Raw genomic sequence first — 16,852 nt, 5'->3', positions numbered from 1 at the left:
GTATTTAGGACCCAGTTTTTTTTTTTTTAAAAAGAAATCACTACCCTGATATCTGGGATAATACAGACAGCCCCAGGGAATGATTGTGTTTAAATTAACCTGTTCAGTTATTGTATATTATTGGTTCTCTGGGGTGGAGTATTCAGAAGAGAAGGGTGGGCCGATTTGCTACCTCACTATCAGGGTGATTGAATATACAGGATCCATTACGGGGTTATATTGGGTTCTTTCTCACTAAGCTCACCTGAGGTGTGCTGACTAGGCAGTAGCGACAAACCCAAAGCCTTATCTGATTGGTTGTCCATCCGGTGACCTCACGGAGACATGCACCAATCAGATCATGCATTCACGCCTTTGGGAGCACCACAACCACCTCTGGGTACCTAACCATGGGTCCCACCCCCCAGGACGCACTTTTAAAGGCTCTCGGATAGACCTGACTGTTATCCAGACAGACATTTGTCTATCAGATTATTATCCGTCACAAACGCATTCTGTCCAAAAACCTTTAAAAGCACGTTGTGGGGGGTGGGACCCATGGTTAGGTTCCCAGAGGCGGTTGCGACGTCCGAGGTGCTGATTAGAACAGAACACTCTGGAGTGTATCAGCCCTCAGGTATTAATGCACGATCTGATTGGTCTGTGTCTCCGTAAGGTCGTCGGATGCACAAACAATCAAATAAGGCTTTGGGTTTGTCGCTACTGCCTTGTAGTGTGCTGAGGCTATAACTGGGTTCTTTCTCATTAAGTTAGGGAGTCTGATTAAGCTCATCTGGAGTGTGCTGAGGCTATAAAGGTCTTGTTAAATAAGTAATAAGTATGGTGTGTTTTTGTGGTTTAAAATCTCTCTCTCTCTCTCTCCTTGTATGTGAAGAACATTGGAATGTGAAATATTTATATTTTCATGTCGGGTTAGCACACTTAAGAAGATGCAATCGGGTGCTAGTTTTTCCCTACCATTTTTCATGCTCCATTGAAGTCTATGGAGGTCGTGATAGAAGTTCGGCTCCAGTATTGATTTACACTTGTGTTTTTACAGCCGCATCTGAAGTACTTGCATCAAACTATGTAAAATAACATGGACCGTTCAACCCAAAAATGAAATGACATTGGCACTGGATGCATGCAAATTTCCACAATTGCAGTCCCTTCAATGAATAGAAGTTGTGTTACCTTGGTGTCAGTTCTCCCTGCTCCCATAAACTCTTTAATATAGATAGATAGATAGATAGATAGACTTTACGAAGCAACATCCTAACACCAACCTGCAATCTTCCAACAACAGGCCTAGTTACTCCCTCTACCACCCTCTGCATTTTCCATTCAGCCACTGAGAATGAAGTTTCTTCATTACTATCTTCCTAATGCCTCACTATCTGCCAGCTCAACTCTATCCATTCCCATCTAATACCCTCCCTGTCTTCCACCCTCACTCCTGCTCTTACTCACATCTTCAACCTATCTCTCTCTATCGATTCATTCCCTTCTTCTTTCAAACATGCAAAGGTCACTCCCATACTCAAAAAACCCTCCCTTGACCCTAATTCTCCTAAAAAGCTACAGCCCCATATCACTGCTTACACTAACATCAAAACTCCTTGATAAACTAGTTTACAATTGCCTAACCCATTTCCTATCCACCAACTCCTGGCTTGACCCTCTGCAATCTGAATTCCACCCCAAACACTCAACTAAGACTGCCCTTACCAAGGTTACTAACAATCTTCTGTCTGCTAAAAGTAATGGCCTCTACTATATACTTATCTTACTTGACCTCTCAGCTGCCTTCGACACAGTTGACCTCCCCCTCCTCCTACAGACCCTTAGCTCTTTTGGCCTCTGGGATAATGCTGTTTCTTGGATTTAATCTTATCTTTATCACAGGTCTTTTTCTGTGTCATTTTCTGTTGACTCCTCCTCTCCAATGCCTCTGTCTGCTGGAGTACCTCAAGGATCTGTTCTGGGTCCTCTACTCTTCTCCATTTATACTTCTTCACTGGGTAAACTTATCAACATCTATGACTTCAAATATCACCTCTATGCTGATGACACCCAGGTCTACCTCTCCACCCCTGTTCTCTCTCCCTCTGTCCTTTCTTATGTCAGCGACTGCTTATCTAGTATTTCTTCCTGGATGGCCTCTCACCACCTAAAGATTAACATGTCCAACTGAGCTCTTTATAACCCCCCCCCCCCCTCAAGCTCTACGCCGACTTCTGACTTTTCTATTCCTGTTGACGGCATCACCATCTCTCCAACTCCGCTGCCTCAGAGTTACACTTGACTCAAATCTATCCTTCGTCCCCCATATCCAATCGCTTTCTTCATCCTGCCGCAACCACCTACGCAATATTTCTAAGATTCACCCTTTTCTGAGCACTAACACCACAAAGAAAATAATCCATTCCCTTGTTATTTCCCGACTTGACTACTGCAATAACCTACTTACTGGCCTTCCTCTTTCCCACCTATCCCCCCCTTCAATTCATCATAAATGCCTCTGCGATGCTAATCCACCTTTCCCGTCATTCTGTATCTACTGCACCTCTCTGCGAGTCCCTTCATTGGCTCCCCATTCACAGCAAAATTACATTCAATACATACAAAGCTCTCACCAACGCTGCTCCCCACTACCTATCCTCTCTAATAAACAAGTATACTCCAGCCCGCCCACTAAGATCCAACAATAACCTGCTCCTTGCATCTTCGACTATCACTTCTTCCCATGCTAGACTGCAGGACTTCTGTCGTGCAGCACCTACCCTCTGGAACTCTCCCTCGTGCTGTCAGGCTTTGCCCTAATCTTTCTTCCTTTAAATGCTCCCTGAAGAATTTTTTATTCAGAGAAGTTTACCACCCAACTCAGGTATAAATTAATTTCACTTACCTAACATATCCCTCATCTAACTCTGCACTAACATCTTTTTCAATCTTGCAGAACTCACTTCCCGTTTCTCAACCTCCTGCCCTTCTAGATTGTAAGTTCCCACGGAATAGGGCCCTCAATTCCTCCTGTATGTGTTTGTAAAATGTTGTCTTGTCTCTTACATGTTTTATATCATTGTTTTATTTAAATGAATTGTACCCATGGACAGCGCTGCAGAATATGTTGGCGCTTCATAAATAAAGTATTATAATAATAATAATAATAATAGATCTGCAATCTCACATTCAATGGATACAACCACCAGGGTGCGGGAGTAATTGATTCAATAATATAAATTCCGAACTCCCTGGATTTGTGTGAAACTTTAGTTTAATAAAGTGACATATCAAGGATAATATCACCTTCCTCAGACCAACCAGAATGTGTCAGGCAAACAAACTTAAAAACAAATAACCCCACTCCCTGTATAAAACGGCATCCAAATTGTTGATATGGAAGCACCAATAGCATACAAACAGTATGAACATTATTTACATAGGGCCAGATTATAAGTGGAGCATTATTTAATATTCCCGCTCAAGCGTTAAAAGCGCTAGAAGTTAGATTTTAGTGCGCTTCAGGTTGCGCTCATATTACAAGTTGAAAGTAAAGTTTTCATTCATGCGCTAACCCAAAAAGCGTAAAATGACGAACTTACAATATTGCGTGTGCATGATAATGTATTCCTCCATAGAAGTCAATAGAGAAATTTTTTTTGTAAAAAAACCTAACACCATACTCGAGCGCAAACCCTATAGCATATTCTCAAGTGCGCTAACCCAACGTGAAAATATTAATATTTTACATTCCAATATTCTTCACATAGAATAAGATGTTTTATTTATTTATAAATACATATTTCTACACACATATACATATATATATATATATATATATATATATACACACACAATATATAAATATATATATATATATATATATATATATATATATATATATAAAGGTAATAGAAGACAGCACTCGCTGGCTTAAGGATAAGCAATAGAAGCTTTTATTTGCGTGACGTTTTGGGGACAGCTCCCCTTCATCAGAAGGGGAGCTGTCCCCGAAACGTCATGTAAATAAAAGTTTCTATTACTTATCCTTAAAGGGACACTGAACCCAAAATTTTTCTTTTGTGATTCAGATAGAGCATGAAATTTTAAGCAACTTTCTAATTTACTCCTATTATCAAATTGTCTTTATTCTCTTGGTATCTTTATTTGAAATGCAAGAATGTAAGATTAGATGCCGGCCCATTTTTGGTGAATAACCTGGGTTGTCCTTGCTGATTGGTGGATAAATTCATCCACCAATAAAATAGTGCTGGCAAGAGTATTGAACTAAAAAAAAAAAGCTTAGATGCCTTCTTTTTCAAATAAAGATAGCAAGAGAACAAAGAAACATTGCTAACAGGAGTACATTAGAAAGTTGCTTAAAATTGCATGCTCTATCTGAATCATGAAAGAAAAAATTTGGGTTCAGTGTCCCTTTAAGCCTAGCGAGTGCTGTCTTCTATTACCTTTATTTCTACCTGTATTCAGCACCCTGGCAACTGGACACCTGTTTGTGTGAGTGCACCAGCCTCTGTGAATATATATATATATATTTTTTTTTAAATACTTAGAACATATTTTGCTATGTGCAGAACATTGGAATATGAAATATATACAGTAAATACACGGTTAAACACTTTATTAAATATGAATATTGCATAAATATGTTTTTGTGAGTGCAAAAAATATTGGTTACTGCGCTGTGAAACCCTATTAAGCCTATGAGAAATAAGAGGGCTCCCCAGCCTCTAAGTGATTGTGATCGCTTGATAAAGACCCATTATGGGTTGAAACGCGTTGTTCTATTCCCTTGAAGTGTTTTGTTCCTCCAGGGCCTCCGTAGAGACTGACTTTGGCTACTTGTAATGGAACTACTTGTAAACAATGTAATACACTCCAGCAGGTACAATGGATCATTGGTAACAATTTATGGGAAGAAAATGTTTGGGAAAACTGTCCCTTTAATCACAAAATATTGACAGGTGAACATCCTTGTGGTTTTCACACTGCTCTAAAGATTACCAGTATCAATAGGGATCGTCGTATTGCCAGGACCGTCTTTAACACAGGGCAAAAGGGGCAGCTGCCCAGGGCCCAGTTTCTGTTGAGGGGCCCAAGAGTTCATACCAGACTGCTGATTTGACATGGGGAACACACACATTCAGTCCTAATACTGTCACAGTCAAACGTACTCTGCTTATATATATAATTTTTTTTTAAACTGTGCCAGACCGTGCCGGTGTCATGTGACATGCCAAGCTATTGCCATGTGCTGTTTTAGATGTGCACTGTGCAGCACTGAATGCAAAGCCCTAACTCGGCATCCAGCCATTCCCACTGCACCATAAAAGGTCCTACTGGGGTTACCACTGTTACCAGGTAACTGCTCTGGTGGTGGGGATTGTTTCTGGGTAGGGCTGACTGTAGGCGCATGCAGCAGAAAGCTGGAGCGGCAGGCACATGAGGATTTGAGCATCTGTGCAGCTGCACACACTGCTCTCTTCAGTCTTGAGGCTGTGTGACTCATCTCGCACTGTATCCATGCAGCCTTGGACAGACAGCATCCAGTCTGCTGGTCCCCTTAGCCCTGCTCTTTCTGCTGTGGCCCTAAGATCAACTAACTGAAGTTTGTTAGGGTAACAGTGCTTTGGAGAAAGGTGTCAGTGGGAAGAATAAGTGAGTGCACCCACACCCCTCCCCATGCAGCATTGTCTAGTGCAAGGTGAGAGGGAACTTGTTCCTAGCAAAGAAGTGACATGTGCTCCTGTGGCTAATGTATAGTGTCATGCTGATACTTCACACATTAATGTAAGGTTTATTTTTATAGTTTTTGTTTTATCTCTGTCTCGGATTTTACAGCTTCCCATAGTAGTTCTGCTGTTCCAGTCAGTAAACTTATACTGCAACGCCATGCTTCCTCCTCAGTCTTTACCTTGCTTTGCTCCTGTTAGCTGCCCTAAATCTCTTTAACCAGCTAAACTCACACCAGAATCACATTCAAAAGAATATTAAATGAATCCACAGTGGAGGAATTTATATATTTATTTACTTATTAGTACTGCTTAGGTCCAGTTTCACATATTGCAATTTATTAAATTTTTTTAAATGATTAGCTCAGCAGTGGATAATCCACTGCTGGGCTAATAATTAAAAAAAATTGATTTAGTTGTGTTTTGGGATGTTGGGGTGGAGAGCGAAATTGCATGGGGGGGGGGGGCAAGAAAATTTTCGCCCAGGGTCCAGTCAACATTAAAGATGGCCCTGACTGCAACAACTGAGATAATGCATTGCATTCTAATTTGTTATATATAATATGTTATAATTATTATACTAAAGTAATGTAAACTAAATGTTATGTCAAAGACTATTACAGCATGGGTGACATGAGGTTATTTTCCAGCACCAGAAGCCCTGAGTGCTGCCTGCTTCTGTACTGTGTATATATCTGAGTGTTGAGATTATTTGTCTTCTAACTTCAGTTCTGCCAAAAAAAAAAAAAAAAAAAGGGAGTTTCTCTTATATTACTTGTCAGTCACTGGCCACAGACCGAGGTGTCCCAGCTCACGCCCAGTGAGCCTTGTAGCCCCTCCTCCTCTTCACGCTAGCTGTCAGCAAGAACTTCACGACTCTGTGCCCCATGCAGACCCCATAACTTTGTAACCCAGTGTGCCTGCTGCTGCTGCGGCTGCTACAAGACAGTGAGACTTCCGCTCCAGTCTGTACTGCACCCATAGATATATAGGTGAGTTATTCTCTTTTATCCCATGTCCACTGACAAAAGTTGTTGCAGTTTCAAGTTAGCACAAGTAATAGTTAACAGCTATGAAGAGGTTAACAAGCTGCTAAAGTTTGCGGCAAAACAGTGTTTCGTAGATCCGTTTAGCAGCCTATGGGACATTGCACTGTTTTGGTAGGTGTGTCTGCACTCTCGTTTCCCTCCAGCATATGGGGGCTAAACTGACTGAAACCAGCTATGCAGGCTGCTCCCAAAACGTCTTGGGTCAGGTTCAAGTGTATGTGTTATGGGAGGCAGCTAATATTCGGATCCCATTTAGGGAGATATGGAAGAACTGTGTCAGGCTGTCTGTGTTTCTGGTATAAATTGTGTGTTTTTGAATCTTACACTCACTGATCTAATATTGTGCTTGCTGGGGTTATATGGTATGTTTACTTCTAGCATAAGCATGTAAAGTTCACTGTCACGCTGGAAAAGAATGTTGCAAAAATAATAATTTTATGTTTTGTTTGTTTGTTTTTTAAATATAAAATAAACTTAGTAGCTTTATGTGTTTTGATAAAGTCATAGAAAACAAGACCTGTCAAAAAATACTGTGGAAATGTTTTTCAAAATGATAAAAATATGTATTGAAAAAAAAAGTGTTCATCCTGATAATGTTTTAAAAATATTATTATTAATGATAATCTGATAATATATAACACTGAACCCAACAATTCAGCCTGTCTATCAGCACTTACATTTAGTTTGTTATTTATTTGATATTCCTTTACTAAATATGATTGTTTTCTGGTTTATCATTTGATTGATACAGTGTCCTAAAATAAAACACTTTGGTTGTGTTTTTGTGGTTTCATATAACATAATGTGTTTTCATAAATATTTTGGAAAGGCCATATATACACGTGAGGGACATCAGTTTCTTAATAGCCTGTGGGTAGGCGTGTAACGCTGAACCGTCCAATTGCTGTGCCAAAACGAAACACACCTTCTACAAGTATTCTCCCTCCCTTGTTTTATCTCTTCATCTTTAGTAATACAAATGTCACTACTGTATTTAGGTTGACATAGCTCTTTCATATACTTCATTAATTATTTTAAAAAATATTCAGATTTTTGTTGGACACCTCGGTATTATAGATTTTCTACTTTATAAACTGCTAGAAAATGTTGCATTCTGTACTGTAGATGTCACCTATTAGTTTACAAGGCAATGTAATATAATTTAATTATTTAATTGTAAAGTTCCAGTATGTCCCGCATAGATAAACAAATTCAGTATACAATATGTAAAATTATTATAAGTGTGTTTAAATAATAATAATAATAATATATATTATATATATATATATATATATAACACACACACACTGGCAGTGCAATTTAAAAGGTAGAGTAGTATAAGTGACACTTAAATTAAATGTTACCAACAGCAGCATTCCCTTTCTAACTGGGATCTATGATGGTAAATTTAGAAACCATGCAGAGTTGGAGGAGATCTGACCACCGACAAGTATGTTTAGCAGCCAGTAACATGGACGGAGAAATGAAGCAAGAATGTGTGCAGTATAGTAACATCAGTGTTAATTCACCATATGTTCTAAACTAAAGCTGGAAACATAATTTACTTATTCTAACAAACATAAAGGGATATGAAAGTCTGTTTCATTGTTGTGATAAAAAACAAATCACTAAGCAGTGGCTTATACTTACTAGAAAACATTGCAAAATGTATTTTTCATCATTTTAAATGGATTTTACCTTTTTTTATTTTTATTATTTTTTTTAACTTCATATGTCCAGTGTCCATTACTTCCTGTCCCTACAAGGAGGCTGTGATACAGGAAGGTTTATCTACCTTGATGTCATAAAGCTTCTAGAGTATCATGAGCTGGTTTAATTTTAATTGAATAGACTAGATAAACAGGTAGTCAGATTTGCCCATGCTCAAAACAGGCAGAAACCTATGTTGCCAACTAACTCTCTTATAACCTTGAGGGAAGGGTCATTTGTTCAGTTTTTTACACAATCTGTTTCTTTTTATGTTTACTTTGATTTAACATATTTGTTCGTACTAAAGTACTACTGTTTAATGTCTCTTAGCATTTGTAGTAAGAACCAAGACTGAAAACCTTTATATTTTCCTTGTTGACTTAAGAAATTAGATAAAATATCTTACAGCATATCTCACAAATATCCATTTTTAGGGGGCAGTCCTTCATTTCCTCTTAAAGCTACATGAAAGTCGAAATTAAACTTTCAACATTTAGCTAGAGCATGCATTTCTAATACACTTCTATTATAAAATGTACTTTGTTCTAATAAATAAATATATACACACACATGTTCAGCAGCAGTAATGCACTACTGGGAACTAGTTAGTGACTGGTGGCTACTTACATTTGTATTTTGTCATTGGCTCACCCTCCCTTGCCATTGATGCACCGGATGTGCTCAGCTAACTCACAGTAGTGCTGCTCAGTAGCTGACTTTAAACTGTACAAGGATTTAACACAGAGTGATATGCAAGCAACAGTACAATAATAAAATGCTCAAAACGTATTAGAGCATTTGCTTTTTGTATTTAATATCCATTATCTCTCTTTTACGCAAAGACCTTGTGGTTTTTAGTCTACAAAAATGTGAGATATGAGAATTGAGTTTGCATTGTGACAGTGAATGTGCTTATACTGACATGTTACCAGCAATAATAAATTAGAACATTGTTTTATTGCATTATCTGCTTAACCTCTTTGAATGGGTTAAACTCATAGTCAAAGGGACATTATACACTTTAAGATGGTAATAAAAAAAGATAAATCGTATATATAAAATTTATCTGCAATATACTTTCATTATTTATTTTGCCACCTTTTCCTGTAATTCCATTCTGAAATTGTGAGCTTTTCAGTTCCTGTTATAAATAGAAGTGCAGAACCAGTAGTGGACCTACTCAACAGAGGGCCCTGGTGCAAACATTTTTGGGCCCTCCAAAGGTAACTCAGAAGTAAGCAATCATAATATACATGCTGCTCTGTATAATGATTTTGAGGATATATATGTAGATAGATGGATGGACCTGCGGCCTGCATTAATAAAAGGCTCCCCTGTATTAGGATTATATTCTGCACACGCCTATGTATAGACTGGTTGCTATGGGCCCCCCCAAGCGCTTTGGCCCTGGTGTCCCTGCACCTGCTGCACCAATGGTAGTTCCGCCCCTGTGCGCAGAACACTGTTATATTTCACACAGCCATTGGTTGCACACTCTTTATAACTGCCTTTAATTGGCCACAGCAGAGAAGGTAACCTAAGTTACAACATGGCAGCTCCCATTGTTTTATAGACACTAAAACGTTACACTTATTTTGTCAATATTTAAACAGCTAATGAATCTTCAAAAATACATCTTCATGTTATTCTCAGACTATTTTTTTCTTTTAATGCATCACTCTATCTAGCATTTATTTAGTGCTTAATGTCCCTTTAAAGTCCACTCTGGAGCTGCAATGCATTGCTACCCCTGAGTTGGACATAGTCAATAAGCCATCTAGTTGCAGCATCCATACAAAACCACCAATCACTTGTTGTCCTGCTTAAGGGGACATTATACCCACATGTTGTAACACTTAGAAGTGGCAGCATAGCTGAAAAAAAGCTGACTAGAAAATATCACCTGAATATTTCTATGTACAAAAGGAAGTTAGTTTAACTCAAAAAGTCCTCAGTAGCCACATCCTATTGTAAAAGGATGTTAAGCAGCCAATCGGGTCTTGCAAAGCATCTGGCATGTGCAGCACAGTCCATTTTTTTTAAAATGTACTTTTTATAAGGGATAATTAGATTAATAAGGATACAGATAAAGGAAAAAAAATACCAGAAGAAACAAAATAAGTACATTTCTACAGTCAAATAAAACATTAATAGCTATAGCATACAGGATAACATTTCAGCTAATAATAAAAAAAAAACTAATATAATTTGTAGCTGTGAGAATTTTTTAAAGTGTCATCTAGAGCAGTGCTTTTCAACCACTGTGCCGCGGCACACTAGTGTGCCGTGAGAGATCGTCAGGTGTGCCGCCGTGAATTGGTCCCTTCTTGCTTAAGTGCACTCCTGAAGCGGAACAGAAGCTGGTATCTGCTACTACCCTACGCACCCATCCGGACACGCTGGGACTCTCTCAACTCCCACACAGTTCTGCATTACAAAAGTTCCTATCAAGGAGATCTGAGCAAGAGCACATTTGGGTGGCGGCTCATGTATTTGAAGGCATGTGCTATGATAGCCATGAGGACTTACCGTAGTCTGAAATTGATAGTCGCCTTGAAGAATGGAGGAGAGAGGGCCGAAGTGGCGGAAACAGATGCCATTTTCTTTCTGTGTCTGCGGAGGTCTTTTGATCAATTATGGCCTACCCACTCCGACAGTCACAGTTTTACAGATCCACTTACCTCCCCTTTCTGGATTCTCAAGCTCAGGGAGAATTGCCCTGGATATTAATTAAGAGATCCCTCCCTACATATCTCAGAATGCACCTGTCATGGTTGATTATATATTTCCTACCTGTTCTATGTTAAATGTTTGCATATATTGTGTATTATTACTGTTTTTGAATTTTATTGTACCCTATTGTATCAATGCAATGTTCTGTGGACCCAGGACATACTTGAAAACGAGAGAAATCTCAATGTATCCCCTCCTGGTAAAATATTTTATAAATAAATAATTATATCGTTCCAGCATAGAGAAGACATCTTCTTTAACTGGGTGAGACCTTTCTGTTTACCATCATATGCATTTTATGCCATTTGCCCTCCTGGCTTAACTTTTGTAATTTTTCCGTTTACTCCCATCATTGCCTGGTTGCCAAGCTCTGATGCTCTTTTGTGGGCCCCATATTTATGTTTATCCTACACTGATTGTAAAACTCTTTTACTGGTGCCCCCAAGGCTTAGGGACTTAGGATCACTTGGGCCCCAGTAGATTCTGCTTTTGGGCTCAATACTTGTGCACTGCTTACTGCCCTAACAAGCAGAACTTTTACTTGCATGGAACTACTGCATATCACCTAAGAATTTCTTTTCATCACTGGTACCCCCCCTAAAACCTCAATACGTGGAACTTTTTATCACAGAATAAACATGTCCCCCAAATAGAAAAATCAGGGGACATGTTTATTCTGTGATATGGATATTTTGACATCATTTGACAAAGGTGTTATAATGACACCAAAATGTTATGGATGAGCTCGATTTGATATATATTGGATGAATTTAAAAAAAAAAAAAAAAAAATTGTTTTGGCTAAAGACCAGCAGTGAGTGCCTTCTTTCAACGAGGATTGCATGTGCTTTTTTGGAGTGCACCCTGGCGGATGTGGTACTGTAAGACTGTGCTTATCTCTTTTGGAAAGATTTATACATACACACACACTGTATTAGGCTACAATGTGTGATCTTGTAAAATTTTGGATGGTGGTGTGCCGCAGGATTTTTTAATGTAAAAAAATGGTTGAAAATCACGTGTTTTATTGAGACATTAGTTCCTTTTTAACCATCTGTTATGATTAAATAGCTCATCAGCACTGCATGTGATGCAATATTGATATTCTCTTTAAGTAAATAAAAAAAATAAAAAGTGTAGAAATACAAGTAAACTATAATAATTTACAAAGGCAAACAAGCATGGGGAAAGAATGTTAATATAATGCAAATCTGCTTAAGCTGCATGACACACAATCCCTTATGGAATGTCCTGAACTTTTGATTTTTTTTGTGTAAAAGGTTAGTAGGGCAGTTATAATCCGTGCTTGCGCCTTAGTATTTCGTCTAGTTCATAAACGTGATTTCATTTTATTTTAGATTGTAAATGCTATTGCTGCTTCATAAGCTGACTTTTATCCTGCCAGAATGTCATTTTACAATTCCTACTTTAAAGGGACAGCTAAGCCAAAGTTAAACTTTCATGATTCAGATAGAACATACACTTTCAAACAACTTTTTTAATTTATTTCTTTAATCAAATTAGCTTTGTTCTATTGGTATCCTTTGTTGGCAAGTAAATCTGGGTAGGTTGAAAGGAGCCTGCATGTGTTTTTTAGCATTCTATGGCAGCAGCGTTTGCAATTATGTGTAACATTGCTAGAAACAATGTTGCAAACACTGCTGCTAGATGACTAAACATTCTTGAATTCACCTATGATTACTCTTTAACAAAGGATACCAAGATAACTAAGCAAAATTGATAATATAAGTAAATTGGAAAGTTGTTTAAAACTTCATGATCTATCAAATCCATTCAAGTTTAGTTTTGAGTTTACTGTCCCTTTAATGAGGTGCCCACTTCAAATATTGCTAACATGCATTATACAGCAGAAGTATCACAATATTCCCATAGTCAGGAGAGAGAAAATGGTACTATTCCAGGTTATATTAAAGGAACATGCAATAATAAACCGTGCATTTTAATATTGCAGGTAAACTGACTGGCAGCTAAAACTCTCCCCCCTCCCCTCCGCAAACGTCCACTTTGAGGATTAATGCATTCTGGCACCTGAGCAGGAATAAGATAGCAAGTAATCACCAGCCATCTTCTGCCCAGGACTGGCTCAGTAGCTTGTAAGCACAACAGTCTCTTTAAGTCATTTGCATTGGTTAGTCACATGGGCTGAGATCCTATGCTAGTCCCTTTTTGTAGTGATAGTTGTGTTCTGTTATTTATCAATCTGTTCTACAAGTAGACTGTCACACACTGTCATACCTTGCTCTCTATTAATGTAGCAACATTGCTGCTCCTGGGAGCCAATCAGGAGCAACATAAGCTTGTAGCCACCAATCAGGGCCATTTCCTGCTATTAGCTGTTAGTGTATAAGCATAGCTATCTGTTTCAAATTACAGTATACTGTAAAAATTAGTTTGGAAACAAAAAAAAAAAAAATCACCCTGGACAGTTTCACAAAAACATCACAAAGAGAGGTTTGTATTTGTGAAGGAAGAAAGGGACAGTATACACCAATTTTCATATAACTGCATGTAATAGACACTACTATAAAGAATAATATGCACAGATACTGATCTAAAAATCCAGTATAAAAATATAAAACAGTTTAAATATTTACTTCGAAGCTCCCAGTTTAGCTCTGTTAAAAAGGTAGCTGGAACACCCACTGCAAGTGGGAAATTGCAGACACCCCCCTCCCCCTTCCTTTGCATATGAAAAGACCCTTTACACAAACAGAAGCAAGCTGGAGTAGGTATGCATCAGTATTCTCCTAAAACTTTGGGGCTTGGTTAGGAGTCTGAACATCAGATATTATTTAAAAATAAGAAAAACTATACATATTTTTTTAAAAAGCCAGTATGGGCTATATAAATGGATAATCTACAAAAACATTTATGCAAAGAAAAATCTAGTGTATAATGTCCCTTTAAGGGTAAGGGTACTGGAAGGAACTTGGGTAGGATGTTTGTTAAAGATCATGGATGTCGTTAGATCACTGAAAAGAAAATCCAGTAGTTTATAATGAAATAAAATGTAGGACAGGGGTAGAGAAAAAAGGTAATGTGGGAGGGGTCAAAGGCTGAGTAGGAAGGGGTTAACTGGGATTAGGTAAAGTGCTATAAATTCAAGAGTGTGTGCTGTTGTAGGTTGTCTATAGGTGCAATTAATGTGTGGGTTTGTTTATGTATATCTGTATCTTATATAAGTGATAGATGTATATAGAAATTATATTTTATCTACAGAGCTCCAACAAATTCTGCAGTGCTATACACATAGGTATAATATACAAAGGTAGCATTTAAGAGGCAAATTATGTACCAGTTGAGTAGGTAGAGGGCTCTGCCAAGAGTTGTGAACTGTTATCACCTTTCAGGAAGTGATCTACAGAACAGCTGCACTTGTAAGTTTACATGCTAAGGGAATGGAAGGGACTGGGGAAAGGAGAGGAACTGGGGTAAGAAAAATTAGTGTACATTGTATGTGTCCCTTAAGAGTAGAGCCATTAAGGAATGCAGAAACTTTGAAAACTAGTGCAAAGTTATGTGGAGCGAGGCAGAGAGTGCCACTAGATGGAGCCAATTTGGAAAAGTCCTGTAGATGGCAATGTGAGGTGGTAAGAGAGCAGGGGAGAAGGTGGTCAAGGGTAGAGAGAAGGTGATGGGTGGAAGAGTGTCTGGAGACGAGGGCGGAGATATAGGGGGGAACAGTGTTATCAATGTTAGGGTCATGATATTTTATTCTAGAGGCTAGAGGAAGCCAGTGATGGGATTGGAAGAAAGAGACTAAGAGCGACATGTAAGGAAGATCAGCCTGGCAGATGCGTTCATTGTTAAAATACTACGCAAAAAAAAAAAAAAAAAATACTAACAAATGCCAAACCGCTATAACGTGCTGTCTCTTCTAAATTCCGGTGTCCAGCCCCCTATAGTTTATCGTAGTTGTCAGGCAACATTTTCTGAAAGCATTAACTAGTTAAAAACTACAAAATGTTATCATTTGTGCACTGTGATAACTTCACCAAGAATATAGTGCACTATAATTGATTAACTACACAAAAAAATAACAGCAGGTTATTGTATTGCAACTCCATTGCTTAGTTGTGTGATTAGCACTGCTGATTGGATCAGTGGCGAGTTTCGTTTAGGACCAGCAGTGCACAGCGAGTCCCGAGCATTTATTCTTCTGTGTGTTTAACCCCAGTGCAGGGGTTAAACACACAGTGCTGCAGGGTTGATAGTCTTAAAATGACATCTGTAGAGCAATATAACATGTCATATAATGTTTTTTTTTAATTACAAACATGGCAGCACCCATTACTCTCTAGAAACTCAGTAGAATCTAGAAAACCAACAATTTTCAGAGTTAAATTACAGGAAATGGGTACCAAATTTTTTTTATGAAAGTATATTGCGTATTACAGTCTCATACTTTTTAATAGACCTTTAAACACTCTGAGGGGCTGATTTATATAGCTGCGAATGCAGCTCGCCGGAAACATAAGTTAAGAAGCAGCAGTCTTAAGACCGCTGCTCCTTAACTCATTCTCCACCTCTGAGGTGGCGGACAGCAATTATCCCGATCAGATACCATCGGGATGATTGACACCCCTTGCTAGCGGCCCAAGAACCATAGTGACAATGTGGCCTCTGGTTTAAGTGCTAGTAGAAACAGCATAAACAGTTAAACATGATTTAATTGTTGAAAACAATAAATTAACAGTTAATAATTCTCATACAAGCAGGCAGTACAACCAATCGGAGTTGCACTGCACAATGTATGTAAAGTTATAGCATGCTGATAAATCGTTGCATTGGCTTTCCCTGTAATGGAGCACAATTAGAAATGCGCTCCGATGTGCCGTTGCAGGGAAAGCCAATACATCTGATTAATTAAAAAACTGCACGGAAGGAACAGTTGGCTCCTACTTGGGGTAATATTTTACATTACTGTTAATATAGTGTTTTCAACAATGAAATAATGTTTGACTGTGTGTGATGTATCTAGACTTTAATACAATTTGCTAACATCTAGTGAGGTTTACTAGCTCTTTAAGGGAATATGTAAATGTCATTTGTAAAGGTATTTTCTGCACACCATTTGTTAGACAAAGTGAAAACAAGTTTAGTCATGATTTAGCACAGGCATACTAATATATTATGCATTCTCTAACTTCCTGCACCTACAGTATAAATCTAAATTCACAAAAGTAGAATCCATCCCACAAAAATGTGGGCATCCCTTTTTATAATCTAATATTGGTGGCTACATTTAAACACCAATCAGCAAGCCCTACCCAGGTGCTGAACAAAAAAAAAATTGGTTGGCTCCTATGGTTACATTGCTGCTTTTTCAAATAAAGATATCAAGAGAATGAAGATAGGAGCAAATTAGAAAGTTGCTTAAAATTGTCTGCTCTTTCTGAATCATGGAAGTTTAATTTTGACTAGACTATCTCCAACTTATTTAGAAATATCTGGATTTTTGCTTTGCTGATTTAAAGAAGTATGTATGTATGTGTGTGTGTGTGTGTATGTATGTGTGTATATATATATATATATATATATATATATATATATATATATATATATATATATATATATATATATATATATATATAGTGAAATAAGGGAG

General features: G+C 38.0%; 1 protein-coding gene across 1 annotated transcript in view; it reads left to right on the top strand.

Moving 5' to 3' along the window:
* Window positions 1-6,572: 6,572 nt before the first annotated feature.
* The window catches only part of SLC7A2 (solute carrier family 7 member 2), a 189,279-nt gene continuing 178,999 nt past the window's right edge, over window positions 6,573-16,852 (top strand). Inside the window, exon 1 of the mRNA XM_053703918.1 lies at window positions 6,573-6,724. The gene's annotated coding sequence lies outside the window, so the exon portion shown is untranslated. The remainder of the gene's footprint in view (window positions 6,725-16,852) is intronic.

This window comes from Bombina bombina, chromosome 2 (genome assembly GCF_027579735.1).
Source record: "Bombina bombina isolate aBomBom1 chromosome 2, aBomBom1.pri, whole genome shotgun sequence".
Lineage (NCBI taxonomy): Eukaryota > Metazoa > Chordata > Amphibia > Anura > Bombinatoridae > Bombina > Bombina bombina.
Note: the sequence above shows the minus strand (reverse complement) of the source record. Positions and strands in the feature narration are given on the sequence as shown.